Here is a 27,548-nt window from a genome sequence, read left to right on the forward strand (position 1 = left end):
TTGGTGCTGTTCTCATAGGGCTAAAGCGAAATAACCAATGACTGATTTTATCTCATTTACAGAAAAAACAAGTCGGAATTGTCACATATAGATAACTGTGGCTGAGTGGTTAAGGCGATGGACTCGAAATCCATTGGGGTCTCCCCGCGCAGGTTCTAATCCTGCCATCTACGATCCCTTTGGTGACACTTGATTGCACAAGTGAGCCTTACTCTAGCCATTCCTGGCAAAGCTGAGGCCAATTTGTCCACTTCATTTGGATTTCTGTCACTGATGTTGTCAAGTTTTGTTGGTGCTGTTCTCTTAGGGCTAAAGTGAAAAAACTGATGACTGATAATATCTCATTTACCAAAAAAAAACAAGCCGGCATTGACACAAATGGGTAGTTGTGGCCGAGTGGTTAAGGCGATGGACTTGAAATCCATTGGGGTCTCCCCGCGCAGGTTCGAATCCTGCCATCTACGATCCTGAACTGAACAAAGACCATGAAAGGAGTTTAAGGCGAATTCCTGACCGGGAATCAAATCCAGGCCCCGGCCAAAGTGCCAAATCCTAACCACTGGGAGATCCGGGAACTACTCAAGACAAACTGCAAACTGACGTTGACCTGCTGACAAAGCTGAGTCTAATTTGTCCACTTCATTTGGATTTCTGTCACTGATGTTGTCAAGTTTTGTTGGTGCTGTTCTCATAGGGTTAAAGCGAAATAACCAATGACTGATTTTATCTCATTTACAAAAAAAAACAAGTTGGAATTGTCACATATAGGTAACTGTGGCTGAGTGGTTAAGGAGATTGACTCAAAATCCATTGGGGTCTCCCCGCGCAGGTTCGAATCCTGCCATCTACGATCCCTTTGGTGACACTTTATTGCACAAGTGAGCCTTACTCTAGCCATTCCTGGCAAAGCTGAGGCCAATTTGTCCACTTCATTTGAATTTCTGTCACTGATGTTGTCAAGTTTTGTTGGTGTTGTTCTCTTAGGGCTAAAGTGAAAAAACTGATGACTGATATTATCTCATTTACCAAAAAAAAACAAGCCGGCATTGTCACAAATGGGTAGTTGTGGCCGAGTGGTTAAGGCGATGGACTCGAAATCCATTGGGGTCTCCCTGCGCAGGTTCGAATCCTGCCATCTACGATCCTATTGGTGACACTTTATTTATAGTCATCTTGGTTGAGATTTAAATGCCACACACACTTCTGACAGCTATGCACGATTCTCTTGAAAATGTTGACAAGAGTGCACTATGTACGGCTTTGAGGTGAGCAGTACAGAATAATACAGGGAAAGATCTTTTAACATTTCCAAACGCATTAATGTACAATTAAAGAACGCCAAAATAGTGATGAGTAAGAAGCACTGCAGACACGGTTAATAAAAGCTGGAGATGCTGGGAATTGAACCCAGGGCATCATACATGCAAAGCATGCCCTCAAGAATAAAAACATCAAAACACATTTTAGGTTGTCCTTTGAAGAATACATTTTGAGTAACTTGGTTTTCCCCTGCTTTCTATACACAAAAAATTCATGGTGTTACACACAAGTTTTGTATAAACCAGAATCAAACCTATGTCCACTCCCAATATGGCAGCTATGCTCACCATTGGTTAGATTCAAAGAGCACATCACTCCAAATCTTAGCCACTAGACGACCAAGGAGCTATACACCAAAAACACAACCTCAGTAAAGCTAATCACGCACATATAAGCTAGTCTGTGTAAAGCTTGCCAATTTGTCTGTGTAGTTATCCTTTATTTGGAATCACAAGGAGTCTGTTTTATTATATCAGGTTTTTCTGCCATTTCCTACCTGAAATGTAAATAGCAACAGATCACGCTGAATGCCACTAAAACAGTTTATGAGCTGCCGTGGCTTCAAACTAGAGAAAAGTAGAAAACATTAAAATGGTTTTCTCGATGCAGGAAGAATGTAGCCTTAATCCAATATCATTCTTGATACAGGTAAAATTCTGGAGTCTTTTTTCTGTTGAACAGAACAAAGACCATGAAAGGAGGTTAAGGCGAATTCCTGACCGGGAATCAAATCCAGGCCCCGACCAAAGTGCCGAATCCTAACCACTGGATGATCAGGGAACTACTCAAGAGAAACTGAAAACTTACGTTGACCTGCTGGTAAAGCTGAGGCCAATTTGTCCACTTCAAATGGATTTCTGTCACTGATGTTGTCAAGTTTTGTTGGTGCTGTTCTCATAGGGCTAAAGCGAAATAACTGATGACTGATTTTATCACATTTACAAAAAAAAAACAAGCCGACATTGTCACATATGGGTAGTTGTGGCCGAGTGGTTAAGGCGATGGACTTGAAATCCATTGGGGTCTCCCCACGCAGGTTCGAATCCTGCCATCTACGATTCCTTTGGTGACACTTTATTGCACAAGTAAGCCTTCCTCTAGCCATTCCTGGCAAAGCTGAGGCCAATTTGTCCACTTCATTTGGATTTCTGTCACTGATGTTTTCAAGTTTTGTTGGTGCTGTTCTCATAGGGCTAAAGAGAAATAACTGATGACCGATTTTATTACATTTACCAAAAAAAGATCGGCATTGTCACATGTAGGTAGTTGTGGCCGAGTGGTTAAGGCGATGGACTAGAAATCCATTGGGGTCTCCCCGCGCAGCTTCGAATCCTGCCATCTACGATACCTTTGTTGACACTTTATTGCACAAGTGAGCCTTCTTCTAGCCAATGCTTCACTTCAAAACACATCTCAGATTATTCTTTGAAGTATCCATGCAAAGATCTTGGATGACTTGGCCTTCGGCACTTATCTTTAGGCTCATCTTTGCGAGGCAGCTTCAGGTGAACTGCAATTTTCCATTGTTGTGAAAATTCAAAACATCTAAAATTGAGGTAATACAACTGCATTGGCTGGGACTCAACTACCAGTGAACAGCTTGGAAGGCAGCTGTGCCTCACATTATAAAGCCACCGCTGCTGCTTGGTGTGGCCTGATGGTCATTTCTTGGGTTTGACAGAGAAAATGGGACCAGAGGCAGGTTTGCCTGTGTAACTCTACACCATTTTAGCCTAAGGTATCTCATTTCCTTACAGTTTGGTTCTACCACCACACAGGGTGGAATGTGAGCTTCTCATTATAACCTTTGTCTGTCAATTTGGGAACACATGCAATTAGTGATCTTGATTGAGATTTGAATGCCACACACACTTCTGACAGATATGCCAGATTCTCTTGAAAATGTTGACAAGAGTGCACTATGTACGGCTTTGAGGTGAGCAGTACAGAATAATACAGGGAAAGATCTTTTAACATTTCCAAACGCATTAATGTACAATTAAAGAACGCCAAAATAGTGATGAGTAAGAAGCACTGCAGACACGGTTAATAAAGGCTGGAGATGCTGGGAATTGAACCCAGGGCATCATACATGCAAAGCATGCCCTCAAGAATAAAAACATCAAAACACATTTTAGGTTGTCCTTTGAGGAATACATTTTGAGTAACTTGGTTTTCCCCTGCTTTCTATACACAAAAAATTCATGGTGTTACACACAAGTTTTGTAAAAACCAGAATCAAACCTATGTCCACTCCCAATATGGCAGCTATGCTCACCATTGGTTAGATTCAAAGAGCACATCACTCCAAATCTTAGCCACTAGACGACCAAGGAGCTATACACCAAAAACACAACCTCAGTAAAGCTAATCACGCACATATAAGCTAGTCTGTGTAAAGCTTGCCAATTTGTCTGTGTAGTTATCCTTTATTTGGAATCACAAGGAGTCTGTTTTCTTATATCAGGTTCTTCTGCCATTTCCTACCTGAAATGTAAATAGCAACAGATCACGCTGAATGCCACTAAAACAGTTTATGAGCTGCCGTGGCTTCAAACTAGAGAAAAGTAGAAAACATTAAAATGGTTTTCTCGATGCAGGAAGAATTTAGCCTTAATCCAATATCATTCTTGATACAGGTAAAACTCTGGAGTCTTTTTTCTGTTGAACAGAACAAAGACCATGAAAGGAGTTAAAGGCAAATTCCTGACCGGGAATCAAATCCAGGCCCCGGCCAAAGTGCCGAATCCTAACCACTGGATGATCAGGGAACTACTCAAGAGAAACTGAAAACTGACGTTGACCTGCTGGCAAAGCTGAGGCCAATTTGTCCACTTCAATTGGATTTCTGTCACTGCTGTTGTCAAGTTTTGTTGGTGCTGTTCTCATAGGGCTAAAGCGAAATAACTGATGACCGATTTTATCACATTTACAAAAAAAAAACAAGCCGACATTGTCACATATGGGTAGTTGTGGCCGAGTGGTTAAGGCGATGGACTTGAAATCCATTGGGGTCTCCCCGCGCAGGTTCGAATCCTGCCATCTACGATTCCTTTGGTGACACTTTATTGCACAAGTAAGCCTTCCTCTAGCCATTCCTGGCAAAGCTGAGGCCAATTCGTCCACTTCATTTGGATTTCTGTCACTGATGTTTTCAAGTTTTGTTGGTGCTGTTCTCATAGGGCTAAAGAGAAATAACTGATGACCGATTTTTTTACATTTACAAAAAAAGATCGGCATTGTCACATGTAGGTAGTTGTGGCCGAGTGGTTAAGGCGATGGACTAGAAATCCATTGGGGTCTCCCCGCGCAGGTTTGAATCCTGCCATCTACGATACCTTTGTTGACACTTTATTGCACAAGTGAGCCTTCTTCTAGCCAATGCTTCACTTCAAAACACATCTCAGATTATTCTTTGAAGTATCCATGCAAAGATCTTGGATGACTTGGCCTTCGGCACTTATCTTTAGGCTCATCTTTGCGAGGCAGCTTCAGGTGAACTGCAATTTTCCATTGTTGTGAAAATTCAAAACATCTAAAATTGAGGTAATGCAACTGCATTGGCTGGGACTCAACTACCAGTGAACAGCTTGGAAGGCAGCTGTGCCTCACATTATAAAGCCACCGCTGCTGCTTGGTGTGGCCTGATGGTCATTTCTTGGGTTTTACAGAGAAAATGGGACCAGAGGCAGGTTTGCCTGTGTAACTCTACACCATTTTAGCCTAAGGTATCTCATTTCCTTACAGTTTGGTTCTACCACCACACAGGGTGGAATGTCAGCTTCTCATTATAACCTTTGTCTGTCAATTTGGGAACACATGCAATTAGTGATCTTGATTGAGATTTGAATGCCACACACACTTCTGACAGATATGCCAGATTCTCTTGAAAATGTTGACAAGAGTGCACTATGTACGGCTTTGAGGTGAGCAGTACAGAATAATACAGGGAAAGATCTTTTAACATTTCCAAACGCATTAATGTACAATTAAAGAACGCCAAAATAGTGATGAGTAAGAAGCACTGCAGACACGGTTAATAAAGGCTGGAGATGCTGGGAATTGAACCCAGGGCATCATACATGCAAAGCATGCCCTCAAGAATAAAAACATCAAAACACATTTTAGGTTGTCCTTTGAGGAATACATTTTGAGTAACTTGGTTTTCCCCTGCTTTCTATACACAAAAAATTCATGGTGTTACACACAAGTTTTGTATAAACCAGAATCAAACCTATGTCCACTCCCAATATGGCAGCTATGCTCACCATTGGTTAGATTCAAAGAGCACATCACTCCAAATCTTAGCCACTAGACGACCAAGGAGCTATACACCAAAAACACAACCTCAGTAAAGCTAATCACGCACATATAAGCTAGTCTGTGTAAAGCTTGCCAATTTGTCTGTGTAGTTATCCTTTATTTGGAATCACAAGGAGTCTGTTTTATTATATCAGGTTCTTCTGCCATTTCCTACCTGAAATGTAAATAGCAACAGATCACGCTGAATGCCACTAAAACAGTTTATGAGCTGCCGTGGCTTCAAACTAGAGAAAAGTAGAAAACATTAAAATGGTTTTCTCGATGCAGGAAGAATGTAGCCTTAATCCAATATCATTCTTGATACAGGTAAAATTCTGGAGTCTTTTTTCTGTTGAACAGAACAAAGACCATGAAAGGAGGTTAAGGCGAATTCCTGACCGGGAATCAAATCCAGGCCCTGACCAAAGTGCCGAATCCTAACCACTGGATGATCAGGGAACTACTCAAGAGAAACTGAAAACTTACGTTGACCTGCTGGCAAAGCTGAGGCCAATTTGTCCACTTCAATTGGATTTCTGTCACTGATGTTGTCAAGTTTTGTTGGTGCTGTTCTCATAGGGCTAAAGCGAAATAACTGATGACTGATTTTATCACATTTACAAAAAAAAAACAAGCCGACATTGTCACATATGGGTAGTTGTGGCCGAGTGGTTAAGGCGATGGACTAGAATTTCTTTGGGGCTCTCCCCGCGCAGGTTCGAATCCTGCCATCTACGATACCTTCGTTGATACTTTATTACACAAGTGAGCCTTCCTCTTGCCAATGCTTCACTTCAAAACACATCTCAGATTATTCTTTGAAGTATCCATGCAAAGATCTTGGATGACTTGGCCTTCGGCACTTATCTTTAGGCTCATCTTTGCGAGGCAGCTTCAGGTGAACTGCAATTTTCCATTGTTGTGAAAATTCAAAACATCTAAAATTGAGGTAATGCAACTGCATTGGCTGGGACTCAACTACCAGTGAACAGCTTGGAAGGCAGCTGTGCCTCACATTATAAAGCCACCGCTGCTGCTTGGTGTGGCCTGATGGTCATTTCTTGGGTTTTACGGAGAAAATGGGACCAGAGGCAGGTTTGCCTGTGTAACTCTACACCATTTTAGCCTATGGTATCTCATTTCCTTACAGTTTGGTTCTACCACCACACAGGGTGGAGTGTCAGCTTCTCATTATAACCTTTGTCTGTCAATTTGGGAACACATGCAATTAGTGATCTTGGTTGAGATTTGAATGCCACACACACTTCTGACAGATATGCCAGATTCTCTTGAAAATGTTGACAAGAGTGCACTATGTACGGCTTTGAGGTGAGCAGTACAGAATAATACAAGGAAAGATCTTTTAACATTTCCAAACGCATTAATGTACATATTAAAGAACGCCAAAATAGTGATGAGTAAGAAGCACTGCAGACACGGTTAATAAAGGCTGGAGATGCTGGGAATTGAACCCAGGGCATCATACATGCAAAGCATGCCCTCAAGAATAAAAACATCAAAACACATTTTAGGTTGTCCTTTGAGGAATACATTTTGAGTAACTCTGTTTTCCCCTGCTTTCTATACACAAAAAATTCATGGTGTTACACACAAGTTTTGTATAAACCAGAATCAAACCTATGTCCACTCCCAATATGGCAGCTATGCTCACCATTGGTTAGATTCAAAGAGCACATCACTCCAAATCTTAGCCACTAGACGACCAAGGAGCTATACACCAAAAACACAACCTCAGTAAAGCTAATCACGCACATATAAGCTAGTCTGTGTAAAGCTTGCCAATTTGTCTGTGTAGTTATCCTTTATTTGGAATCACAAGGAGTCTGTTATATTATATCAGGTTCTTCTGCCATTTACTACCTGAAATGTAAATAGCAACAGATCACGCTGAATGCCACTAAAACAGTTTATGAGCTGCCGTGGCTTCAAACTAGAGAAAAGTAGAAAACATTAAAATGGTTTTCTCGATGCAGGAAGAATGTAGCCTTAATCCAATATCATTCTTGATACAGGCAAAACTCTGGAGTCTTTTTTTCTGTTGAACAGAACAAAGACCGTGAAAGGAGTTTAAGGCGAATTCCTGACCGGGAATCAAATCCAGGCCCCGGCCAAAGTGCCGAATCCTAACCACTGGATGATCAGGGAACTACTCAAGAGAAACTGAAAACTGACGTTGACCTGCTGGCAAAGCTGAGGCCAATTTGTCCACTTCAATTGGATTTCTGTCACTGATGTTGTCAAGTTTTGTTGGTGCTGTTCTCATAGGGCTAAAGCGAAATGACTGATGACCGATTTTATCACATTTACAAAAAAAAACAAGCCGACATTGTCACATATGGGTAGTTGTGGCCGAGTGGTTAAGGCGATGGACTTGAAATCCATTGGGGTCTTCCCGCACAGGTTCGAATCCTGCCATCTACGATTCCTTTGGTGACACTTTATTGCACAAGTAAGCCTACCTCTAGCCATTCCTGGCAAAGCTGAGGCCAATTCGTCCACTTCAATTGGATTTCTGTCACTGATGTTGTCAAGTTTTGTTGGCGCTGTTCTCATAGAGCTAAAGCGAAATCACTGATGACCGATTTTATCACATTTACAAAAAAAAACAAGCCGACATTGTCACATATGGGTAGTTGTGGCCGACTGGTTAAGGCGATGGACTTGAAATCCATTGGGGTCTCCCCGCGCAGGTTCGAATCCTGCCATCTACGAATCCTTTGGTGACACTTTATTGCACAAGTAAGCCTTCCTCTAGCTATTCCTGGCAAAGCTAAGGCCAATTCGTCCACTTCATTTGGATTTCTGTCACTGATGTTTTCAAGTTTTGTTGGTGCTGTTCTCATAGGGCTAAAGAGAAATAACTGATGACCGATTTTATTACATTTACAAAAAAAGATCGGCATTGCCAGATGTAGGTAGTTGTGGCCGAGTGGTTAAGGCGATGGACTAGAAATCCATTGGGGTCTCCCCGCGCAGGTTCGAATCCTGCCATCTACGATACCTTTGTTGACACTTTATTGCACAAGTGAGCCTTCTTCTAGCCAATGCTTCACTTCAAAACACATCACAGAATATTCTTTGAAGTATCCATGCAAAGATCTTGGATGACTTGGCCTTCGGCACTTATCTTTAGGCTCATCTTTGCGAGGCAGCTTCAGGTGAACTGCAATTTTCCATTGTTGTGAAAATTCAAAACATCTAAAATTGAGGTAATGCAACTGCATTGGCTGGGACTCAACTACCAGTGAACAGCTTGGAAGGCAGCTGTGCCTCACATTATAAAGCCACCGCTGCTGCTTGGTGTGGCCTGATGGTCATTTCTTGGGTTTTACAGAGAAAATGGGACCAGAGGCAGGTTTGCCTGTGTAACTCTACACCATTTTAGCCTAAGGTATCTCATTTCCTTACAGTTTGGTTCTACCACCACACAGGGTGGAATGTCAGCTTCTCATTATAACCTTTGTCTGTCAATTTGGGAACACATGCAATTAGTGATCTTGATTGAGATTTGAATGCCACACACACTTCTGACAGATATGCCAGATTCTCTTGAAAATGTTGACAAGAGTGCACTATGTACGGCTTTGAGGTGAGCAGTACAGAATAATACAGGGAAAGATCTTTTAACATTTCCAAACGCATTAATGTACAATTAAAGAACGCCAAAATAGTGATGAGTAAGAAGCACTGCAGACACGGTTAATAAAGGCTGGAGATGCTGGGAATTGAACCCAGGGCATCATACATGCAAAGCATGCCCTCAAGAATAAAAACATCAAAACACATTTTAGGTTGTCCTTTGAGGAATACATTTTGAGTAACTTGGTTTTCCCCTGCTTTCTATACACAAAAAATTCATGGTGTTACACACAAGTTTTGTATAAACCAGAATCAAACCTATGTCCACTCCCAATATGGCAGCTATGCTCACCATTGGTTAGATTCAAAGAGCACATCACTCCAAATCTTAGCCACTAGACGACCAAGGAGCTATACACCAAAAACACAACCTCAGTAAAGCTAATCACGCACATATAAGCTAGTCTGTGTAAAGCTTGCCAATTTGTCTGTGTAGTTATCTTTATTTGGAATCACAAGGAGTCTGTTATATTATATCAGGTTCTTCTGCCATTTACTACCTGAAATGTAAATAGCAACAGATCACGCTGAATGCCACTAAAACAGTTTATGAGCTGCCGTGGCTTCAAACTAGAGAAAAGTAGAAAACATTAAAATGGTTTTCTCGATGCAGGAAGAATGTAGCCTTAATCCAATATCATTCTTGATACAGGTAAAACTCTGGAGTCTTTTTTTCTGTTGCACAGAACAAAGACCGTGAAAGGAGTTTAAGGCGAATTCCTGACCGGGAATCAAATCCAGGCCCCGGCCAAAGTGCCGAATCCTAACCACTGGATGATCAGGGAACTACTCAAGAGAAACTGAAAACTGACGTTGACCTGCTGGCAAAGCTGAGGCCAATTTGTCCACTTCAATTGGATTTCTGTCACTGATGTTGTCAAGTTTTGTTGGTGCTGTTCTCATAGGGCTAAAGCGAAATGACTGATGACCGATTTTATCACATTTACAAAAAAAAACAAGCCGACATTGTCACATATGGGTAGTTGTGGCCGAGTGGTTAAGGCGATGGACTTGAAATCCATTGGGGTCTCCCCGCACAGGTTCGAATCCTGCCATCTACGATTCCTTTGGTGACACTTTATTGCACAAGTAAGCCTTCCTCTAGCCATTCCTGGCAAAGCTGAGGCCAATTCGTCCACTTCATTTGGATTTCTGTCACGGATGTTTTCAAGTTTTGTTGGTGCTGTTCTCATAGGGCTAAAGAGAAATGACTGATGACCGATTTTATTACATTTACAAAAAAAGATCGGCATTGCCAGATGTAGGTAGTTGTGGCCGAGTGGTTAAGGCGATGGACTAGAAATCCATTGGGGTCTCCCCGCGCAGGTTCGAATCCTGCCATCTACGATACCTTTGTTGACACTTTATTGCACAAGTGAGCCTTCTTCTAGCCAATGCTTCACTTCAAAACACATCTCAGATTATTCTTTGAAGTATCCATGCAAAGATCTTGGATGACTTGGCCTTCGGCACTTATCTTTAGGCTCATCTTTGCGAGGCAGCTTCAGGTGAACTGCAATTTTCCATTGTTGTGAAAATTCAAAACATCTAAAATTGAGGTAATGCAACTGCATTGGCTGGGACTCAACTACCAGTGAACAGCTTGGAAGGCAGCTGTGCCTCACATTATAAAGCCACCGCTGCTGCTTGGTGTGGCCTGATGGTCATTTCTTGGGTTTTACAGAGAAAATGGGACCAGAGGCAGGTTTGCCTGTGTAACTCTACACCATTTTAGCCTAAGGTATCTCATTTCCTTACAGTTTGGTTCTACCACCACACAGGGTGGAATGTCAGCTTCTCATTATAACCTTTGTCTGTCAATTTGGGAACACATGCAATTAGTGATCTTGATTGAGATTTGAATGCCACACACACTTCTGACAGATATGCCAGATTCTCTTGAAAATGTTGACAAGAGTGCACTATGTACGGCTTTGAGGTGAGCAGTACAGAATAATACAGGGAAAGATCTTTTAACATTTCCAAACGCATTAATGTACAATTAAAGAACGCCAAAATAGTGATGAGTAAGAAGCACTGCAGACACGGTTAATAAAGGCTGGAGATGCTGGGAATTGAACCCAGGGCATCATACATGCAAAGCATGCCCTCAAGAATAAAAACATCAAAACACATTTTAGGTTGTCCTTTGAGGAATACATTTTGAGTAACTTGGTTTTCCCCTGCTTTCTATACACAAAAAATTCATGGTGTTACACACAAGTTTTGTATAAACCAGAATCAAACCTATGTCCACTCCCAATATGGCAGCTATGCTCACCATTGGTTAGATTCAAAGAGCACATCACTCCAAATCTTAGCCACTAGACGACCAAGGAGCTATACACCAAAAACACAACCTCAGTAAAGCTAATCACGCACATATAAGCTAGTCTGTGTAAAGCTTGCCAATTTGTCTGTGTAGTTATCTTATTTGGAATCAGCAAGGAGTCTGTTATATTATATCAGGTTCTTCTGCCATTTACTACCTGAAATGTAAATAGCAACAGATCACGCTGAATGCCACTAAAACAGTTTATGAGCTGCCGTGGCTTCAAACTAGAGAAAAGTAGAAAACATTAAAATGGTTTTCTCGATGCAGGAAGAATGTAGCCTTAATCCAATATCATTCTTGATACAGGTAAAACTCTGGAGTCTTTTTTTCTGTTGAACAGAACAAAGACCATGAAAGGAGTTTAAGGCAAATTCCTGACCGGGAATCAAATCCAGGCCCCGGCCAAAGTGCCGAATCCTAACCACTGGATGATCAGGGAACTACTCAAGAGAAACTGAAAACTGACGTTGACCTGCTGGCAAAGCTGAGGCCAATTTGTCCACTTCAATTGGATTTCTGTCACTGATGTTGTCAAGTTTTGTTGGTGCTGTTCTCATAGGGCTAAAGCGAAATGACTGATGACCGATTTTATCACATTTACAAAAAAAACAAGCCGACATTGTCACATATGGGTAGTTGTGGCCGAGTGGTTAAGGCGATGGACTTGAAATCCATTGGGGTCTCCCCGCGCAGGTTCGAATCCTGCCATCTACGATTCCTTTGGTGACACTTTATTGCACAAGTAAGCCTTCCTCTAGCCATTTCTGGCAAAGCTGAGGCCAATTCGTCCACTTCATTTGTATTTCTGTCACGGATGTTTTCAAGTTTTGTTGGTGCTGTTCTCATAGGGCTAAAGAGAAATAACTGATGACCGATTTTATTACATTTACAAAAAAAGATCGGCATTGCCAGATGTAGGTAGTTGTGGCCGAGTGGTTAAGGCGATGGACTAGAAATCCATTGGGGTCTCCCCGCGCAGGTTCCAATCCTGCCATCTACGATACCTTTGTTGACACTTTATTGCACAAGTGAGCCTTCTTCTAGCCAATGCTTCACTTCAAAACACATCACAGAATATTCTTTGAAGTATCCATGCAAAGATCTTGGATGACTTGGCCTTCGGCACTTATCTTTAGGCTCATCTTTGCGAGGCAGCTTCAGGTGAACTGCAATTTTCCATTGTTGTGAAAATTCAAAACATCTAAAATTGAGGTAATGCAACTGCATTGGCTGGGACTCAACTACCAGTGAACAGCTTGGAAGTCAGCTGTGCCTCACATTATAAAGCCACCGCTGCTGCTTGGTGTGGCCTGATGGTCATTTTTTGGGTTTTACAGAGAAAATGGGACCAGAGGCAGGTTTGCCTGTGTAACTCTACACCATTTTAGCCTAAGGTATCTCATTTCCTTACAGTTTGGTTCTACCACCACACAGGGTGGAATGTCAGCTTCTCATTATAACCTTTGTCTGTCAATTTGGGAACACATGCAATTAGTGATCTTGATTGAGATTTGAATGCCACACACACTTCTGACAGATATGCCAGATTCTCTTGAAAATGTTGACAAGAGTGCACTATGTACGGCTTTGAGGTGAGCAGTACAGAATAATACAGGGAAAGATCTTTTAACATTTCCAAACGCATTAATGTACAATTAAAGAACGCCAAAATAGTGATGAGTAAGAAGCACTGCAGACACGGTTAATAAAGGCTGGAGATGCTGGGAATTGAACCCAGGGCATCATACATGCAAAGCATGCCCTCAAGAATAAAAACATCAAAACACATTTTAGGTTGTCCTTTGAGGAATACATTTTGAGTAACTTGGTTTTCCCCTGCTTTCTATACACAAAAAATTCATGGTGTTACACACAAGTTTTGTATAAACCAGAATCAAACCTATGTCCACTCCCAATATGGCAGCTATGCTCACCATTGGTTAGATTCAAAGAGCACATCACTCCAAATCTTAGCCACTAGACGACCAAGGAGCTATACACCAAAAACACAACCTCAGTAAAGCTAATCACGCACATATAAGCTAGTCTGTGTAAAGCTTGCCAATTTGTCTGTGTAGTTATCTTATTTGGAATCGCAAGGAGTCTGTTATATTATATCAGGTTCTTCTGCCATTTACTACCTGAAATGTAAATAGCAACAGATCACGCTGAATGCCACTAAAACAGTTTATGAGCTGCCGTGGCTTCAAACTAGAGAAAAGTAGAAAACATTAAAATGGTTTTCTCGATGCAGGAAGAATGTAGCCTTAATCCAATATCATTCTTGATACAGGTAAAACTCTGGAGTCTTTTTTTCTGTTGAACAGAACAAAGACCATGAAAGGAGTTTAAGGCAAATTCCTGACCGGGAATCAAATCCAGGCCCCGGCCAAAGTGCCGAATCCTAACCACTGGATGATCAGGGAACTACTCAAGAGAAACTGAAAACTGACGTTGACCTGCTGGCAAAGCTGAGGCCAATTTGTCCACTTCAATTGGATTTCTGTCACTGATGTTGTCAAGTTTTGTTGGTGCTGTTCTCATAGGGCTAAAGCGAAATGACTGATGACCGATTTTATCACATTTACAAAAAAAAACAAGCCGACATTGTCACATATGGGTAGTTGTGGCCGAGTGGTTAAGGCGATGGACTTGAAATCCATTGGGGTCTCCCTGCGCAGGTTCGAATCCTGCCATCTACGATTCCTTTGGTGACACTTTATTGCACAAGTAAGCCTTCCTCTAGCCATTCCTGGCAAAGCTGAGGCCAATTCGTCCACTTCATTTGGATTTCTGTCACGGATGTTTTCAAGTTTTGTTGGTGCTGTTCTCATAGGGCTAAAGAGAAATAACTGATGACCGATTTTATTACATTTACAAAAAAAGATCGGCATTGCCAGATGTAGGTAGTTGTGGCCGAGTGGTTAAGGCGATGGACTAGAAATCCATTGGGGTCTCCCCGCGCAGGTTCGAATCCTGCCATCTACGATACCTTTGTTGACACTTTATTGCACAAGTGAGCCTTCTTCTAGCCAATGCTTCACTTCAAAACACATCTCAGATTATTCTTTGAAGTATCCATGCAAAGATCTTGGATGACTTGGCCTTCGGCACTTATCTTTAGGCTCATCTTTGCGAGGCAGCTTCAGGTGAACTGCAATTTTCCATTGTTGTGAAAATTCAAAACATCTAAAATTGAGGTAATGCAACTGCATTGGCTGGGACTCAACTACCAGTGAACAGCTTGGAAGGCAGCTGTGCCTCACATTATAAAGCCACCGCTGCTGCTTGGTGTGGCCTGATGGTCATTTCTTGGGTTTTACAGAGAAAATGGGACCAGAGGCAGGTTTGCCTGTGTAACTCTACACCATTTTAGCCTAAGGTATCTCATTTCCTTACAGTTTGGTTCTACCACCACACAGGGTGGAATGTCAGCTTCTCATTATAACCTTTGTCTGTCAATTTGGGAACACATGCAATTAGTGATCTTGATTGAGATTTGAATGCCACACACACTTCTGACAGATATGCCAGATTCTCTTGAAAATGTTGACAAGAGTGCACTATGTACGGCTTTGAGGTGAGCAGTACAGAATAATACAGGGAAAGATCTTTTAACATTTCCAAACGCATTAATGTACAATTAAAGAACGCCAAAATAGTGATGAGTAAGAAGCACTGCAGACACGGTTAATAAAGGCTGGAGATGCTGGGAATTGAACCCAGGGCATCATACATGCAAAGCATGCCCTCAAGAATAAAAACATCAAAACACATTTTAGGTTGTCCTTTGAGGAATACATTTTGAGTAACTTGGTTTTCCCCTGCTTTCTATACACAAAAAATTCATGGTGTTACACACAAGTTTTGTATAAACCAGAATCAAACCTATGTCCACTCCCAATATGGCAGCTATGCTCACCATTGGTTAGATTCAAAGAGCACATCACTCCAAATCTTAGCCACTAGACGACCAAGGAGCTATACACCAAAAACACAACCTCAGTAAAGCTAATCACGCACATATAAGCTAGTCTGTGTAAAGCTTGCCAATTTGTCTGTGTAGTTATCTTATTTGGAATCGCAAGGAGTCTGTTATATTATATCAGGTTCTTCTGCCATTTACTACCTGAAATGTAAATAGCAACAGATCACGCTGAATGCCACTAAAACAGTTTATGAGCTGCCGTGGCTTCAAACTAGAGAAAAGTAGAAAACATTAAAATGGTTTTCTCGATGCAGGAAGAATGTAGCCTTAATCCAATATCATTCTTGATACAGGTAAAACTCTGGAGTCTTTTTTTCTGTTGAACAGAACAAAGACCATGAAAGGAGTTTAAGGCAAATTCCTGACCGGGAATCAAATCCAGGCCCCGGCCAAAGTGCCGAATCCTAACCACTGGATGATCAGGGAACTACTCAAGAGAAACTGAAAACTGACGTTGACCTGCTGGCAAAGCTGAGGCCAATTTGTCCACTTCAATTGGATTTCTGTCACTGATGTTGTCAAGTTTTGTTGGTGCTGTTCTCATAGGGCTAAAGCGAAATGACTGATGACCGATTTTATCACATTTACAAAAAAAAACAAGCCGACATTGTCACATATGGGTAGTTGTGGCCGAGTGGTTAAGGCGATGGACTTGAAATCCATTGGGGTCTCCCGCGCAGGTTCGAATCCTGCCATCTACGATTCCTTTGGTGACACTTTATTGCACAAGTAAGCCTTCCTCTAGCCATTCCTGGCAAAGCTGAGGCCAATTCGTCCACTTCATTTGGATTTCTGTCACGGATGTTTTCAAGTTTTGTTGGTGCTGTTCTCATAGGGCTAAAGAGAAATGACTGATGACCGATTTTATTACATTTACAAAAAAAGATCGGCATTGCCAGATGTAGGTAGTTGTGGCCGAGTGGTTAAGGCGATGGACTAGAAATCCATTGGGGTCTCCCCGCGCAGGTTCGAATCCTGCCATCTACGATTCCTTTGTTGACACTTTATTGCACAAGTGAGCCTTCTTCTAGCCAATGCTTCACTTCAAAACACATCTCAGATTATTCTTTGAAGTATCCATGCAAAGATCTTGGATGACTTGGCCTTCGGCACTTATCTTTAGGCTCATCTTTGCGAGGCAGCTTCAGGTGAACTGCAATTTTCCATTGTTGTGAAAATTCAAAACATCTAAAATTGAGGTAATGCAACTGCATTGGCTGGGACTCAACTACCAGTGAACAGCTTGGAAGGCAGCTGTGCCTCACATTATAAAGCCACCGCTGCTGCTTGGTGTGGCCTGATGGTCATTTCTTGGGTTTTACAGAGAAAATGGGACCAGAGGCAGGTTTGCCTGTGTAACTCTACACCATTTTAGCCTAAGGTATCTCATTTCCTTACAGTTTGGTTCTACCACCACACAGGGTGGAATGTCAGCTTCTCATTATAACCTTTGTCTGTCAATTTGGGAACACATGCAATTAGTGATCTTGATTGAGATTTGAATGCCACACACACTTCTGACAGATATGCCAGATTCTCTTGAAAATGTTGACAAGAGTGCACTATGTACGGCTTTGAGGTGAGCAGTACAGAATAATACAGGGAAAGATCTTTTAACATTTCCAAACGCATTAATGTACAATTAAAGAACGCCAAAATAGTGATGAGTAAGAAGCACTGCAGACACGGTTAATAAAGGCTGGAGATGCTGGGAATTGAACCCAGGGCATCATACATGCAAAGCATGCCCTCAAGAATAAAAACATCAAAACACATTTTAGGTTGTCCTTTGAGGAATACATTTTGAGTAACTTGGTTTTCCCCTGCTTTCTATACACAAAAAATTCATGGTGTTACACACAAGTTTTGTATAAACCAGAATCAAACCTATGTCCACTCCCAATATGGCAGCTATGCTCACCATTGGTTAGATTCAAAGAGCACATCACTCCAAATCTTAGCCACTAGACGACCAAGGAGCTATACACCAAAAACACAACCTCAGTAAAGCTAATCACGCACATATAAGCTAGTCTGTGTAAAGCTTGCCAATTTGTCTGTGTAGTTATTTATTTGGAATCGCAAGGAGTCTGTTATATTATATCAGGTTCTTCTGCCATTTACTACCTGAAATGTAAATAGCAACAGATCACGCTGAATGCCACTAAAACAGTTTATGAGCTGCCGTGGCTTCAAACTAGAGAAAAGTAGAAAACATTAAAATGGTTTTCTCGATGCAGGAAGAATGTAGCCTTAATCCAATATCATTCTTGATACAGGTAAAACTCTGGAGTCTTTTTTTCTGTTGCACAGAACAAAGACCGTGAAAGGAGTTTAAGGCGAATTCCTGACCGGGAATCAAATCCAGGCCCCGGCCAAAGTGCCGAATCCTAACCACTGGATGATCAGGGAACTACTCAAGAGAAACTGAAAACTGACGTTGACCTGCTGCAAAGCTGAGGCCAATTTGTCCACTTCAATTGGATTTCTGTCACTGATGTTGTCAAGTTTTGTTGGTGCTGTTCTCATAGGGCTAAAGCGAAATGACTGATGACCGATTTTATCACATTTACAAAAAAAAACAAGCCGACATTGTCACATATGGGTAGTTGTGGCCGAGTGGTTAAGGCGATGGACTTGAAATCCATTGGGGTCTCCCGCACAGGTTCGAATCCTGCCATCTACGATTCCTTTGGTGACACTTTATTGCACAAGTAAGCCTTCCTCTAGCCATTCTTCTGCTGGCCATTTCCTACCTGAAATGTAAATAGCAACAGATCACGCTGAATGCCACTAAAACAGTTTATGAGCTGCCGTGGCTTCAAACTAAGGAAAAGTAGAAAACATTAAAATGGTGTTCTCGATGCAGGAAGAATGTAGCCTTAATCCAATATCATTCTTGATACAGGCAAAGCTCTGGAGTCTTTTTTTCTGTTGAACAGAACAAAGACCGTGAAAGGAGTTTAAGGCGAATTCCTGACCGGGAATCAAATCCAGGCCCCGGCCAAAGTGCCGAATTCCTGGCAAAGCTGAGGCCAATTCGTCCACTTCATTTGGATTTCTGTCACGGATGTTTTCAAGTTTTGTTGGTGCTGTTCTCATAGGGCTAAAGAGAAATAACTGATGACCGATTTTATTACATTTACAAAAAAAAACAAGCCGACATTGTCACATATGGGTAGTTGTGGCCGAGTGGTTAAGGCGATGGACTTGAAATCCATTGGGGTCTCCCCGCGCAGGTTCGAATCCTGCCATCTACGATTCCTTTGGTGACACTTTATTGCACAAGTAAGCCTTCCTCTAGCCATTCCTGGCAAAGCTGAGGCCAATTCGTCCACTTCATTTGGATTTCTGTCACGGATGTTTTCAAGTTTTGTTGGTGCTGTTCTCATAGGGCTAAAGAGAAATAACTGATGACCGATTTTATTACATTTACAAAAAAAGATCGGCATTGCCAGATGTAGGTAGTTGTGGCCGAGTGGTTAAGGCGATGGACTAGAAATCCATTGGGGTCTCCCCGCGCAGGTTCGAATCCTGCCATCTACGATACCTTTGTTGACACTTTATTGCACAAGTGAGCCTTCTTCTAGCCAATGCTTCACTTCAAAACACATCTCAGATTATTCTTTGAAGTATCCATGCAAAGATCTTGGATGACTTGGCCTTCGGCACTTATCTTTAGGCTCATCTTTGCGAGGCAGCTTCAGGTGAACTGCAATTTTCCATTGTTGTGAAAATTCAAAACATCTAAAATTGAGGTAATGCAACTGCATTGGCTGGGACTCAACTACCAGTGAACAGCTTGGAAGGCAGCTGTGCCTCACATTATAAAGCCACCGCTGCTGCTTGGTGTGGCCTGATGGTCATTTCTTGGGTTTTACAGAGAAAATGGGACCAGAGGCAGGTTTGCCTGTGTAACTCTACACCATTTTAGCCTAAGGTATCTCATTTCCTTACAGTTTGGTTCTACCACCACACAGGGTGGAATGTCAGCTTCTCATTATAACCTTTGTCTGTCAATTTGGGAACACATGCAATTAGTGATCTTGATTGAGATTTGAATGCCACACACACTTCTGACAGATATGCCAGATTCTCTTGAAAATGTTGACAAGAGTGCACTATGTACGGCTTTGAGGTGAGCAGTACAGAATAATACAGGGAAAGATCTTTTAACATTTCCAAACGCATTAATGTACAATTAAAGAACGCCAAAATAGTGATGAGTAAGAAGCACTGCAGACACGGTTAATAAAGGCTGGAGATGCTGGGAATTGAACCCAGGGCATCATACATGCAAAGCATGCCCTCAAGAATAAAAACATCAAAACACATTTTAGGTTGTCCTTTGAGGAATACATTTTGAGTAACTTGGTTTTCCCCTGCTTTCTATACACAAAAAATTCATGGTGTTACACACAAGTTTTGTATAAACCAGAATCAAACCTATGTCCACTCCCAATATGGCAGCTATGCTCACCATTGGTTAGATTCAAAGAGCACATCACTCCAAATCTTAGCCACTAGACGACCGAGGAGCTATACACCAAAAACACAACCTCAGTAAAGCTAATCACGCACATATAAGCTAGTCTGTGTAAAGCTTGCCAATTTGTCTGTGTAGTTATTTATTTGGAATCGCAAGGAGTCTGTTATATTATATCAGGTTCTTCTGCCATTTACTACCTGAAATGTAAATAGCAACAGATCACGCTGAATGCCACTAAAACAGTTTATGAGCTGCCGTGGCTTCAAACTAGAGAAAAGTAGAAAACATTAAAATGGTTTTCTCGATGCAGGAAGAATGTAGCCTTAATCCAATATCATTCTTGATACAGGTAAAACTCTGGAGTCTTTTTTTCTGTTGAACAGAACAAAGACCATGAAAGGAGTTTAAGGCAAATTCCTGACCGGGAATCAAATCCAGGCCCCGGCCAAAGTGCCGAATCCTAACCACTGGATGATCAGGGAACTACTCAAGAGAAACTGAAAACTGACGTTGACCTGCTGGCAAAGCTGAGGCCAATTTGTCCACTTCAATTGGATTTCTGTCACTGATGTTGTCAAGTTTTGTTGGTGCTGTTCTCATAGGGCTAAAGCGAAATGACTGATGACCGATTTTATCACATTTACAAAAAAAAACAAGCCGACATTGTCACATATGGGTAGTTGTGGCCGAGTGGTTAAGGCGATGGACTTGAAATCCATTGGGGTCTCCCCGCGCAGGTTCGAATCCTGCCATCTACGATTCCTTTGGTGACACTTTATTGCACAAGTAAGCCTTCCTCTAGCCATTCCTGGCAAAGCTGAGGCCAATTCGTCCACTTCATTTGGATTTCTGTCACGGATGTTTTCAAGTTTTGTTGGTGCTGTTCTCATAGGGCTAAAGAGAAATAACTGATGACCGATTTTATTACATTTACAAAAAAAGATCAGCATTGCCAGATGTAGGTAGTTGTGGCCGAGTGGTTAAGGCGATGGACTAGAAATCCATTGGGGTCTCCCCGCGCAGGTTCGAATCCTGCCATCTACGATACCTTTGTTGACACTTTATTGCACAAGTGAGCCTTCTTCTAGCCAATGCTTCACTTCAAAACACATCTCAGAATATTCTTTGAAGTATCCATGCAAAGATCTTGGATGACTTGGCCTTCGGCACTTATCTTTAGGCTCATCTTTGCGAGGCAGCTTCAGGTGAACTGCAATTTTCCATTGTTGTGAAAATTCAAAACATCTAAAATTGAGGTAATGCAACTGCATTGGCTGGGACTCAACTACCAGTGAACAGCTTGGAAGGCAGCTGTGCCTCACATTATAAAGCCACCGCTGCTGCTTGGTGTGGCCTGATGGTCATTTCTTGGGTTTTACAGAGAAAATGGGACCAGAGGCAGGTTTGCCTGTGTAACTCTACACCATTTTAGCCTAAGGTATCTCATTTCCTTACAGTTTGGTTCTACCACCACACAGGGTGGAATGTCAGCTTCTCATTATAACCTTTGTCTGTCAATTTGGGAACACATGCAATTAGTGATCTTGATTGAGATTTGAATGCCACACACACTTCTGACAGATATGCCAGATTCTCTTGAAAATGTTGACAAGAGTGCACTATGTACGGCTTTGAGGTGAGCAGTACAGAATAATACAGGGAAAGATCTTTTAACATTTCCAAACGCATTAATGTACAATTAAAGAACGCCAAAATAGTGATGAGTAAGAAGCACTGCAGACACGGTTAATAAAGGCTGGAGATGCTGGGAATTGAACCCAGGGCATCATACATGCAAAGCATGCCCTCAAGAATAAAAACATCAAAACACATTTTAGGTTGTCCTTTGAGGAATACATTTTGAGTAACTTGGTTTTCCCCTGCTTTCTATACACAAAAAATTCATGGTGTTACACACAAGTTTTGTATAAACCAGAATCAAACCTATGTCCACTCCCAATATGGCAGCTATGCTCACCATTGGTTAGATTCAAAGAGCACATCACTCCAAATCTTAGCCACTAGACGACCGAGGAGCTATACACCAAAAACACAACCTCAGTAAAGCTAATCACGCACATATAAGCTAGTCTGTGTAAAGCTTGCCAATTTGTCTGTGTAGTTATTTATTTGGAATCGCAAGGAGTCTGTTATATTATATCAGGTTCTTCTGCCATTTACTACCTGAAATGTAAATAGCAACAGATCACGCTGAATGCCACTAAAACAGTTTATGAGCTGCCGTGGCTTCAAACTAGAGAAAAGTAGAAAACATTAAAATGGTTTTCTCGATGCAGGAAGAATGTAGCCTTAATCCAATATCATTCTTGATACAGGTAAAACTCTGGAGTCTTTTTTTCTGTTGAACAGAACAAAGACCATGAAAGGAGTTTAAGGCAAATTCCTGACCGGGAATCAAATCCAGGCCCCGGCCAAAGTGCCGAATCCTAACCACTGGATGATCAGGGAACTACTCAAGAGAAACTGAAAACTGACGTTGACCTGCTGGCAAAGCTGAGGCCAATTTGTCCACTTCAATTGGATTTCTGTCACTGATGTTGTCAAGTTTTGTTGGTGCTGTTCTCATAGGGCTAAAGCGAAATGACTGATGACCGATTTTATCACATTTACAAAAAAAGATCGGCATTTCCAGATGTAGGTAGATGTGGCCGAGTGGTTAAGGCGATGGACTTGAAATCCATTGGGGTCTCCCCGCGCAGGTTCGAATCCTGCCATCTACGATTCCTTTGGTGACACTTTATTGCACAAGTAAGCCTTCCTCTAGCCATTCCTGGCAAAGCTGAGGCCAATTCGTCCACTTCATTTGGATTTCTGTCACGGATGTTTTCAAGTTTTGTTGGTGCTGTTCTCATAGGGCTAAAGAGAAATAACTGATGACCGATTTTATTACATTTACAAAAAAAGATCGGCATTGCCAGATGTAGGTAGTTGTGGCCGAGTGGTTAAGGCGATGGACTAGAAATCCATTGGGGTCTCCACGCGCAGGTTCGAATCCTGCCATCTACGATACCTTTGTTGACACTTTATTGCACAAGTGAGCCTTCTTCTAGCCAATGCTTCACTTCAAAACACATCTCAGATTATTCTTTGAAGTATCCATGCAAAGATCTTGGATGACTTGGCCTTCGGCACTTATCTTTAGGCTCATCTTTGCGAGGCAGCTTCAGGTGAACTGCAATTTTCCATTGTTGTGAAAATTCAAAACATCTAAAATTGAGGTAATGCAACTGCATTGGCTGGGACTCAACTACCAGTGAACAGCTTGGAAGGCAGCTGTGCCTCACATTATAAAGCCACCGCTGCTGCTTGGTGTGGCCTGATGGTCATTTCTTGGGTTTTACAGAGAAAATGGGACCAGAGGCAGGTTTGCCTGTGTAACTCTACACCATTTTAGCCTAAGGTATCTCATTTCCTTACAGTTTGGTTCTACCACCACACAGGGTGGAATGTCAGCTTCTCATTATAACCTTTGTCTGTCAATTTGGGAACACATGCAATTAGTGATCTTGATTGAGATTTGAATGCCACACACACTTCTGACAGATATGCCAGATTCTCTTGAAAATGTTGACAAGAGTGCACTATGTACGGCTTTGAGGTGAGCAGTACAGAATAATACAGGGAAAGATCTTTTAACATTTCCAAACGCATTAATGTACAATTAAAGAACGCCAAAATAGTGATGAGTAAGAAGCACTGCAGACACGGTTAATAAAGGCTGGAGATGCTGGGAATTGAACCCAGGGCATCATACATGCAAAGCATGCCCTCAAGAATAAAAACATCAAAACACATTTTAGGTTGTCCTTTGAGGAATACATTTTGAGTAACTTGGTTTTCCCCTGCTTTCTATACACAAAAAATTCATGGTGTTACACACAAGTTTTGTATAAACCAGAATCAAACCTATGTCCACTCCCAATATGGCAGCTATGCTCACCATTGGTTAGATTCAAAGAGCACATCACTCCAAATCTTAGCCACTAGACGACCGAGGAGCTATACACCAAAAACACAACCTCAGTAAAGCTAATCACGCACATATAAGCTAGTCTGTGTAAAGCTTGCCAATTTGTCTGTGTAGTTATTTATTTGGAATCGCAAGGAGTCTGTTATATTATATCAGGTTCTTCTGCCATTTACTACCTGAAATGTAAATAGCAACAGATCACGCTGAATGCCACTAAAACAGTTTATGAGCTGCCGTGGCTTCAAACTAGAGAAAAGTAGAAAACATTAAAATGGTTTTCTCGATGCAGGAAGAATGTAGCCTTAATCCAATATCATTCTTGATACAGGTAAAACTCTGGAGTCTTTTTTTCTGTTGAACAGAACAAAGACCGTGAAAGGAGTTTAAGGCAAATTCCTGACCGGGAATCAAATCCAGGCCCCGGCCAAAGTGCCGAATCCTAACCACTGGATGATCAGGGAACTACTCAAGAGAAACTGAAAACTGACGTTGACCTGCTGGCAAAGCTGAGGCCAATTTGTCCACTTCAATTGGATTTCTGTCACTGATGTTGTCAAGTTTTGTTGGTGCTGTTCTCATAGGGCTAAAGCGAAATGACTGATGACCGATTTTATCACATTTACAAAAAAAAACAAGCCGACATTGTCACATATGGGTAGTTGTGGCCGAGTGGTTAAGGCGATGGACTTGAAATCCATTGGGGTCTCCCCGCACAGGTTCGAATCCTGCCATCTACGATTCCTTTGGTGACACTTTATTGCACAAGTAAGCCTTCCTCTAGCCATTCCTGGCAAAGCTGAGGCCAATTCGTCCACTTCATTTGGATTTCTGTCACGGATGTTTTCAAGTTTTGTTGGTGCTGTTCTCATAGGGCTAAAGAGAAATAACTGATGACCGATTTTATTACATTTACAAAAAAAGATCGGCATTGCCAGATGTAGGTAGTTGTGGCCGAGTGGTTAAGGCGATGGACTAGAAATCCATTGGGGTCTCCCCGCGCAGGTTCGAATCCTGCCATCTACGATACCTTTGTTGACACTTTATTGCACAAGTGAGCCTTCTTCTAGCCAATGCTTCACTTCAAAACACATCTCAGATTATTCTTTGAAGTATCCATGCAAAGATCTTGGATGACTTGGCCTTCGGCACTTATCTTTAGGCTCATCTTTGCGAGGCAGCTTCAGGTGAACTGCAATTTTCCATTGTTGTGAAAATTCAAAACATCTAAAATTGAGGTAATGCAACTGCATTGGCTGGGACTCAACTACCAGTGAACAGCTTGGAAGGCAGCTGTGCCTCACATTATAAAGCCACCGCTGCTGCTTGGTGTGGCCTGATGGTCATTTCTTGGGTTTTACAGAGAAAATGGGACCAGAGGCAGGTTTGCCTGTGTAACTCTACACCATTTTAGCCTAAGGTATCTCATTTCCTTACAGTTTGGTTCTACCACCACACAGGGTGGAATGTCAGCTTCTCATTATAACCTTTGTCTGTCAATTTGGGAACACATGCAATTAGTGATCTTGATTGAGATTTGAATGCCACACACACTTCTGACAGATATGCCAGATTCTCTTGAAAATGTTGACAAGAGTGCACTATGTACGGCTTTGAGGTGAGCAGTACAGAATAATACAGGGAAAGATCTTTTAACATTTCCAAACGCATTAATGTACAATTAAAGAACGCCAAAATAGTGATGAGTAAGAAGCACTGCAGACACGGTTAATAAAGGCTGGAGATGCTGGGAATTGAACCCAGGGCATCATACATGCAAAGCATGCCCTCAAGAATAAAAACATCAAAACACATTTTAGGTTGTCCTTTGAGGAATACATTTTGAGTAACTTGGTTTTCCCCTGCTTTCTATACACAAAAAATTCATGGTGTTACACACAAGTTTTGTATAAACCAGAATCAAACCTATGTCCACTCCCAATATGGCAGCTATGCTCACCATTGGTTAGATTCAAAGAGCACATCACTCCAAATCTTAGCCACTAGACGACCGAGGAGCTATACACCAAAAACACAACCTCAGTAAAGCTAATCACGCACATATAAGCTAGTCTGTGTAAAGCTTGCCAATTTGTCTGTGTAGTTATTTATTTGGAATCGCAAGGAGTCTGTTATATTATATCAGGTTCTTCTGCCATTTACTACCTGAAATGTAAATAGCAACAGATCACGCTGAATGCCACTAAAACAGTTTATGAGCTGCCGTGGCTTCAAACTAGAGAAAAGTAGAAAACATTAAAATGGTTTTCTCGATGCAGGAAGAATGTAGCCTTAATCCAATATCATTCTTGATACAGGTAAAACTCTGGAGTCTTTTTTTCTGTTGCACAGAACAAAGACCGTGAAAGGAGTTTAAGGCGAATTCCTGACCGGGAATCAAATCCAGGCCCCGGCCAAAGTGCCGAATCCTAACCACTGGATGATCAGGGAACTACTCAAGAGAAACTGAAAACTGACGTTGACCTGCTGGCAAAGCTGAGGCCAATTTGTCCACTTCAATTGGATTTCTGTCACTGATGTTGTCAAGTTTTGTTGGTGCTGTTCTCATAGGGCTAAAGCGAAATGACTGATGACCGATTTTATCACATTTACAAAAAAAAAACAAGCCGACATTGTCACATATGGGTAGTTGTGGCCGAGTGGTTAAGGCGATGGGACTTGAAATCCATTGGGGGTCTCCCCGCAGCAGGTTCGAATCCTGCCATCTACGATTCCTTTGGTGACACTTTATTGCACAAGTAAGCCTCCTCTAGCCATTCTGGCAAAGCTGAGGCCAATTCGTCCACTTCATTTGGATTTCTGTCACGGATGTTTCAAGTTTTTGTTGGTGCTGTTCTCATAGGGCTAAAGCGAAATGACTGATGACCGATTTTATCACATTTACAAAAAAAGATCGGCATTGCCAGATGTAGGTAGTTGTGGCCGAGTGGTTAAGGCGATGGACTAGAAATCCATTGGGGTCTCCCCGCGCAGGTTCGAATCCTGCCATCTACCTAAGGCCAATTCGTCCACTTCATTTGGATTTCTGTCACGGATGTTTTCAAGTTTTGTTGGTGCTGTTCTCATAGGGCTAAAGAGAAATGACTGATGACCGATTTTATCACATTTACAAAAAAAGATCGGCATTTCCAGATGTAGGTAGTTGTGGCCGAGTGGTTAAGGCGATGGACTAGAAATCCATTGGGGTCTCCCCGCGCAGGTTCGAATCCTGCCATCTACGATACCTTTGTTGACACTTTATTGCACAAGTGAGCCTTCTTCTAGCCAATGCTTCACTTCAAAACACATCTCAGATTATTCTTTGAAGTATCCATGCAAAGATCTTGGATGACTTGGCCTTCGGCACTTATCTTTAGGCTCATCTTTGCGAGGCAGCTTCAGGTGAACTGCAATTTTCCATTGTTGTGAAAATTCAAAACATCTAAAATTGAGGTAATGCAACTGC

At 41.8% G+C, this 27,548-nt stretch overlaps 31 non-coding genes across 31 annotated transcripts; all 31 read left to right on the top strand.

The window, feature by feature from the left end:
• The first annotated feature begins 91 nt into the window (after nt 1-91).
• trnas-cga (transfer RNA serine (anticodon CGA)) lies at nt 92-173 on the top strand. Its single transcript has one exon. It is a non-coding gene; the product is annotated as a tRNA-Ser (tRNA).
• A 209-nt stretch (nt 174-382) lies between these two features.
• On the top strand, nt 383-464 carry trnas-uga (transfer RNA serine (anticodon UGA)). The gene has a single exon. It is a non-coding gene; the product is annotated as a tRNA-Ser (tRNA).
• A 595-nt stretch (nt 465-1,059) lies between these two features.
• trnas-cga (transfer RNA serine (anticodon CGA)) lies at nt 1,060-1,141 on the top strand. The gene has a single exon. It is a non-coding gene; the product is annotated as a tRNA-Ser (tRNA).
• A 1,154-nt stretch (nt 1,142-2,295) lies between these two features.
• trnas-uga (transfer RNA serine (anticodon UGA)) lies at nt 2,296-2,377 on the top strand. The gene has a single exon. It is a non-coding gene; the product is annotated as a tRNA-Ser (tRNA).
• A 205-nt stretch (nt 2,378-2,582) lies between these two features.
• On the top strand, nt 2,583-2,664 carry trnas-aga (transfer RNA serine (anticodon AGA)). Its single transcript has one exon. It is a non-coding gene; the product is annotated as a tRNA-Ser (tRNA).
• Nucleotides 2,665-4,286: 1,622 nt separating this feature from the next.
• On the top strand, nt 4,287-4,368 carry trnas-uga (transfer RNA serine (anticodon UGA)). The gene has a single exon. It is a non-coding gene; the product is annotated as a tRNA-Ser (tRNA).
• Nucleotides 4,369-4,572: 204 nt separating this feature from the next.
• trnas-aga (transfer RNA serine (anticodon AGA)) lies at nt 4,573-4,654 on the top strand. The gene has a single exon. It is a non-coding gene; the product is annotated as a tRNA-Ser (tRNA).
• Nucleotides 4,655-6,276: 1,622 nt separating this feature from the next.
• On the top strand, nt 6,277-6,359 carry trnas-aga (transfer RNA serine (anticodon AGA)). The gene has a single exon. It is a non-coding gene; the product is annotated as a tRNA-Ser (tRNA).
• Nucleotides 6,360-7,982: 1,623 nt separating this feature from the next.
• Nucleotides 7,983-8,064, top strand: trnas-uga (transfer RNA serine (anticodon UGA)). Its single transcript has one exon. It is a non-coding gene; the product is annotated as a tRNA-Ser (tRNA).
• Nucleotides 8,065-8,272: 208 nt separating this feature from the next.
• Nucleotides 8,273-8,354, top strand: trnas-uga (transfer RNA serine (anticodon UGA)). The gene has a single exon. It is a non-coding gene; the product is annotated as a tRNA-Ser (tRNA).
• Nucleotides 8,355-8,558: 204 nt separating this feature from the next.
• trnas-aga (transfer RNA serine (anticodon AGA)) lies at nt 8,559-8,640 on the top strand. The gene has a single exon. It is a non-coding gene; the product is annotated as a tRNA-Ser (tRNA).
• A 1,621-nt stretch (nt 8,641-10,261) lies between these two features.
• Nucleotides 10,262-10,343, top strand: trnas-uga (transfer RNA serine (anticodon UGA)). Its single transcript has one exon. It is a non-coding gene; the product is annotated as a tRNA-Ser (tRNA).
• A 204-nt stretch (nt 10,344-10,547) lies between these two features.
• On the top strand, nt 10,548-10,629 carry trnas-aga (transfer RNA serine (anticodon AGA)). Its single transcript has one exon. It is a non-coding gene; the product is annotated as a tRNA-Ser (tRNA).
• A 1,620-nt stretch (nt 10,630-12,249) lies between these two features.
• trnas-uga (transfer RNA serine (anticodon UGA)) lies at nt 12,250-12,331 on the top strand. Its single transcript has one exon. It is a non-coding gene; the product is annotated as a tRNA-Ser (tRNA).
• A 204-nt stretch (nt 12,332-12,535) lies between these two features.
• On the top strand, nt 12,536-12,617 carry trnas-aga (transfer RNA serine (anticodon AGA)). Its single transcript has one exon. It is a non-coding gene; the product is annotated as a tRNA-Ser (tRNA).
• Nucleotides 12,618-14,237: 1,620 nt separating this feature from the next.
• On the top strand, nt 14,238-14,319 carry trnas-uga (transfer RNA serine (anticodon UGA)). Its single transcript has one exon. It is a non-coding gene; the product is annotated as a tRNA-Ser (tRNA).
• A 204-nt stretch (nt 14,320-14,523) lies between these two features.
• Nucleotides 14,524-14,605, top strand: trnas-aga (transfer RNA serine (anticodon AGA)). Its single transcript has one exon. It is a non-coding gene; the product is annotated as a tRNA-Ser (tRNA).
• Nucleotides 14,606-16,225: 1,620 nt separating this feature from the next.
• On the top strand, nt 16,226-16,306 carry trnas-uga (transfer RNA serine (anticodon UGA)). Its single transcript has one exon. It is a non-coding gene; the product is annotated as a tRNA-Ser (tRNA).
• A 204-nt stretch (nt 16,307-16,510) lies between these two features.
• trnas-aga (transfer RNA serine (anticodon AGA)) lies at nt 16,511-16,592 on the top strand. Its single transcript has one exon. It is a non-coding gene; the product is annotated as a tRNA-Ser (tRNA).
• A 1,618-nt stretch (nt 16,593-18,210) lies between these two features.
• On the top strand, nt 18,211-18,291 carry trnas-uga (transfer RNA serine (anticodon UGA)). The gene has a single exon. It is a non-coding gene; the product is annotated as a tRNA-Ser (tRNA).
• A 492-nt stretch (nt 18,292-18,783) lies between these two features.
• trnas-uga (transfer RNA serine (anticodon UGA)) lies at nt 18,784-18,865 on the top strand. Its single transcript has one exon. It is a non-coding gene; the product is annotated as a tRNA-Ser (tRNA).
• Nucleotides 18,866-19,069: 204 nt separating this feature from the next.
• trnas-aga (transfer RNA serine (anticodon AGA)) lies at nt 19,070-19,151 on the top strand. The gene has a single exon. It is a non-coding gene; the product is annotated as a tRNA-Ser (tRNA).
• Nucleotides 19,152-20,770: 1,619 nt separating this feature from the next.
• On the top strand, nt 20,771-20,852 carry trnas-uga (transfer RNA serine (anticodon UGA)). The gene has a single exon. It is a non-coding gene; the product is annotated as a tRNA-Ser (tRNA).
• Nucleotides 20,853-21,056: 204 nt separating this feature from the next.
• trnas-aga (transfer RNA serine (anticodon AGA)) lies at nt 21,057-21,138 on the top strand. Its single transcript has one exon. It is a non-coding gene; the product is annotated as a tRNA-Ser (tRNA).
• A 1,615-nt stretch (nt 21,139-22,753) lies between these two features.
• Nucleotides 22,754-22,835, top strand: trnas-uga (transfer RNA serine (anticodon UGA)). The gene has a single exon. It is a non-coding gene; the product is annotated as a tRNA-Ser (tRNA).
• Nucleotides 22,836-23,039: 204 nt separating this feature from the next.
• On the top strand, nt 23,040-23,121 carry trnas-aga (transfer RNA serine (anticodon AGA)). Its single transcript has one exon. It is a non-coding gene; the product is annotated as a tRNA-Ser (tRNA).
• A 1,619-nt stretch (nt 23,122-24,740) lies between these two features.
• trnas-uga (transfer RNA serine (anticodon UGA)) lies at nt 24,741-24,822 on the top strand. Its single transcript has one exon. It is a non-coding gene; the product is annotated as a tRNA-Ser (tRNA).
• Nucleotides 24,823-25,026: 204 nt separating this feature from the next.
• Nucleotides 25,027-25,108, top strand: trnas-aga (transfer RNA serine (anticodon AGA)). The gene has a single exon. It is a non-coding gene; the product is annotated as a tRNA-Ser (tRNA).
• A 1,620-nt stretch (nt 25,109-26,728) lies between these two features.
• On the top strand, nt 26,729-26,813 carry trnas-uga (transfer RNA serine (anticodon UGA)). The gene has a single exon. It is a non-coding gene; the product is annotated as a tRNA-Ser (tRNA).
• Nucleotides 26,814-27,015: 202 nt separating this feature from the next.
• On the top strand, nt 27,016-27,097 carry trnas-aga (transfer RNA serine (anticodon AGA)). The gene has a single exon. It is a non-coding gene; the product is annotated as a tRNA-Ser (tRNA).
• A 144-nt stretch (nt 27,098-27,241) lies between these two features.
• On the top strand, nt 27,242-27,323 carry trnas-aga (transfer RNA serine (anticodon AGA)). Its single transcript has one exon. It is a non-coding gene; the product is annotated as a tRNA-Ser (tRNA).
• Nucleotides 27,324-27,548: the final 225 nt, after the last annotated feature.

Source organism: Betta splendens, chromosome 2 (genome assembly GCF_900634795.4).
Source record: "Betta splendens chromosome 2, fBetSpl5.4, whole genome shotgun sequence".
Taxonomy (NCBI): domain Eukaryota; kingdom Metazoa; phylum Chordata; class Actinopteri; order Anabantiformes; family Osphronemidae; genus Betta; species Betta splendens.